The following is a 4,423-nucleotide window of genomic DNA, read 5'->3' on the forward strand; positions in this document are numbered from 1 at the left end:
CAGCTGATATAAAAGGTTCAGACTCAATCAGAAGAACACACAGAAACTCCCTGTTCTCCCACTTCATCACCATGTAGATTCCCAGCATAACAATCCTGCATTACAATTTAGAATGGGAAGAATCTGCTCCCCTGAGGAGAAAAAAAAACAACAAAACAAAGCAAATGACATATAGCAAACACTTCTATGGTCTAACTCTTCCAGGTTATCATGAATCCCCATAAAACGTAGTTCTGAGAACAGGGTGAAAAATGTTCGTACCTCGAGGAAACACTAAGATAAATTGTCATTTATCTGAGTACATCCATCTCATTTGTAGACTGATTTTCTGTGTTGCCATATCTCAAATTTAACTCATTATTCGTATTGAAGGTTTTCAAATTTTATTTTATGTTGAAAACTGAACTGAGTATTTTTTCAATCTCTGAACCTATTAATATTCTTTGTTAAATCGCTGTAGCTTGTCCAGTAGAAGTGCGCAGGACACACGGGTCTGGAAATGGAGTGCTGTTTGAAACAGAGTCCTTCTTCCTAGGAGAGGAGACCGTGGGACAAAATTATCTGCAGAGCACATTGAAATCTGCAAACTAAGAGTGAGGAGACGACCATGATGGATGCATGGATTGTGATAAGAGTTGTACGAGCCCCCAATAAATTGATTTTTTTAAAAAGAAGAAAAGAAATGTCTAGGAAATAGTGATGATGACATACGTACAAATTATCTTGATACAATTGATGAGTGGGTACAAGAACTATAAGAGCCTTCAAAATGTTTTGTTTTCTTCAAATAGTGAGGACACTTAAGAGATGATCACATTCTAATAGAGAGTAAGTGAAGTGTAGCAATGAATACAGAAAACAGAAATGACAATTAATTAATTTCAAAATATAATGAAAGTAGTATATGAAGCCATAAGGTTCAGGAAAATCTTCCAAGTTTAAAAGGCAAAATGAAAATTATTTATGATTCCACTAAGTAGTATCATAAAGAGCAAACTTGCCATTATCCAAAACAGTTGACTAGACTAGAACTCAGATTAGGAGCACCAGGAGGAAACATGTGTTTAATATCTGTTAGGGAGAGTCCAGACTGCATCACTGATATGTTGTTTTGTATATGTATCGTCCATTTTGACTACAGGTCACCCTTTGTAGAGACTGGAACTGCCCCCATAGGGATCTCTAAACTGTAATCTTTTTGGACACAGATTGTGAGTTTAATTGTGCAAGGGGCCAGCTGGTGGGTGGTACCTGCTCACCTTTCAAATAGCATCCACGATCGTGAACTTTGTGGCACCAGGGATTGCTACATCATCACTTACAAATATGTAGAGAAACACAGTTTACAACAACTATTAATTGACATGTATAATATTTAACTGTAAGCAAGGGTTTTTCCATCTCAATCCTATCCTCCACCTAATCTGGGCTGAGAACAGTAACCTCTATCAACAGTTTCTGAGCTACGAGCCGGAATAAAGGGAGAACATGCTTTCTGTGACGTTCATAAAGATGACTTCATTATTTTCATTCCTCTTTTTATTTAGTACTGTTACACCTGTCTTACATTCCTATTCATGCTTATGCAAAATGAACCACATAGTAGATTTCAACAGATGAAAATGTTTTTCTCTATTATACTATTATTTATGAAAGTGCTTATTAAGAGAACATGTGTTCACAATCTATTTAAAAAAGAGTTGTTGGTCCTAGTTTGAAGACAAAAAAGAAATTACCTACCTTTGCCATGTTCACACTCACAATCCAACATTCATTATAAAATACATAATCAATAGAAAATGTAGACAAGAGCCTTGAATGACTTCAGGGTATGTAATAAAATTCCCAGAAAAGGATAGAGGCATCGGTCTTAAGCAGAATTGGAAGTTGTCTCACATCTGAACGTCAGTAGTTTGAGAAATACCCAACTCACCATTATCAATAGGAGAAATATATCCCAAACATCGATAGGTATGGTAAGAGGGAAAATAAAATAAAAATCTAGGTTTTCTATATAAGAATCTATCAAGAGTGTACCAGGCCTAAGAATGGCCTGCCATTTTGTCAAACTACAGTGGACACAAAAGGCCACGGAACCCATCGCCTAAATTATGCAGAGATATCAAGCCAAAAGAGGAGCCCCCACTTAAAATGAGGAGCACAAGAAATAGTCTGTCATCTCTAAAGGAGAATTTTCCAATTAGAACACCGAAATGGCAATGGTGAACCTTCCTTGAAATGCACAATGGTTAATATATTTCTGCCCAACATACTCACCCTTCTCTTTCCCTCAGGATCATAAAGCAATCTTCCAAAAGTTGTGAAAAAAAAAAGAAATCTGGTTATTTTTAATTAAATTTCTCAGTGAACTATTTGAAATCCAATTATCCTCTTTTCATAGATTGAAAGTTCTTCTCTCTTCCCTGGCATCCTCAGAATGGTATGATTCACCTTTAAAATAGAGTGCCAAGAAGTCATTTCTTGACAATATTTGAAAAAAGATTAAGATTTCCTTTTCTATCATTTTTCAGCCAGTAATTAATACAGTAATTCCTCCTGTCATCATTTAAATCCAAGGAATATATAGAGATAATAGTGTATAAGTTTATTAGCTCCAAAAATATATTGACTTAATTCTGGAAAATTATATGCTACCACTGAAAATGTTCTCTGACGGAAATCAATTTAATAATAAGGAAAAGCCACCATTCCTGGCAGGTATAGGGCAGCTATGGGAGGGTCTCAATGAATGACAGCTAATATCATTCCAGATTTCTGAACAATGCCAAGTATAAGAATTTAAAAATAATTACCAAGCAATCCTATTTAATAAGTAGCCTACTTATATCAGAGTATAAACTACTGTTCACTTTGCATGAGGCAAGGTAAATAATTTCTAACAAAAGCTGCCTCTGCAATTATTATATTAGAAATAATTAATATGAAAAAATATAAATAGGTCCTAGTAAGTGGCAAAATATTTCCAAGGCAAAGTTTTATAACAAAAATAAGGGAGGGTGGGCACATTTAATATAAATACTGAACATATTGTGATGGAATTCTAATAATGCTGGCTTTTGAGAATAACATACTTTATTGAATGAGACTTTTTTTGAAAATTTGGGGTCAATTCTTCAGTTACTTAAACTGTTCTACTTGAAGACTAAAAACATGTGGTTGGATATACAAAATAGTTATCAACACAGGTAATTTTAAAGAGCAAAACATGCATCAAATGAAATTCTGAAGTTACATTCTCACTTCAGGATCGTGTGCCATATGCACCTTTTTCCAACTTTGGCTTAAAATATCTACAAGACTGTGGTCTTCGAGGCCTTGCTCCATCTGCCAGTTCTTTCTGATCCTCAGGAGACAGTAGATGATACCGCATTCCATTCATCACCATCTTAAGGCACTCAGGATTGTCTTGAATGAGGGATTCAAATGGGATGGTTTTACATAAGAAATTTTTTTGAGATAAGAGGAAATCTGATGTTAGCAAGGACATCCACCATAAAAGGCTGGCGATTCGGCGCATCATATCTCAGCCACCTGACGGTAGCATCATAAACCTCCTCCTCTGCGCTCACGGTCAGGGAGTCCTGGTTGAGCAGACTTGTTACTAGCTCAGCATCAAGGTGGAGAAACTCCTCAGTTTTGGAAACGTCAGGGAAATTATGGTCAATAAAGGCATCTGCAGTGGCTTTCAACTCAGGACAGTCTAGACGCTCTGCTAGAATGCTTAGACCGAGACAGTTTGAAGCATCCACTTGCTCTTTCAAAAAATCAACACACATGTTCTTCACAGGTTCCATCTGGTACTGGTTTGCGGCATCCAACAGAGACTGCACATTGTTGGTATTCACAGAAACCCTTGCAGTGTAAGAAAATTCCACCAGGTGTTCAATAACGTCAGGGTCTGCGTCTTTGAGTTCTACTTCAGAGGATTTTGATTCGAGCATGCCAGTTGTGAACATGACATTAAAAACTGGGCTGGCTGCAGCCAAGACCACACGATGAGCAGGGATCTCTCTTTCCTGGACCACGAGAATCACATCGCAAAAAGTTCTCTGCTTTCGCATGCCATTCATGACTGCCATGGAGCCCACCAGAAATTTCGCTTCTTCCCAAGTGTCAGGTTTCTTCTTGGTCTTTCTCTTGCTGCTCTGTGACACCCTGGAGCCTGACATCCTCCCTGAGCTCGACTCTTGTCTGAGGTTCTCCGGGCTTGGTGCAGATTGTGGACTGCAGACTGCGTTCCGGCAGGGGTCCCTTCTGTGTGGGCCGAATGCTGAGGGCAGGCTGACTATGGAGGCGGCGGCGGCGGCTCACCCTCTGCGGAAACACCAGGCTGGGCTGTGTGGTTCCGGCAGCAGCTCCAGGGCAAGCTAGGCTGCGTCAGGGACAGAGCTGTAGCAAGGTG

General features: G+C 38.6%; 1 pseudogene; it reads right to left on the reverse strand.

The window, feature by feature from the left end:
- Positions 1 to 3,262: 3,262 nt before the first annotated feature.
- LOC142436655 (kelch-like protein 7 pseudogene) lies at positions 3,263 to 4,190 on the reverse strand (annotated as a pseudogene).
- Between the last annotated feature and the right edge of the window lie 233 nt (positions 4,191 to 4,423).

This window comes from Tenrec ecaudatus, unplaced genomic scaffold, assembly GCF_050624435.1.
Source record: "Tenrec ecaudatus isolate mTenEca1 unplaced genomic scaffold, mTenEca1.hap1 Scaffold_534, whole genome shotgun sequence".
Classification (NCBI taxonomy): Eukaryota; Metazoa; Chordata; class Mammalia; order Afrosoricida; family Tenrecidae; genus Tenrec; species Tenrec ecaudatus.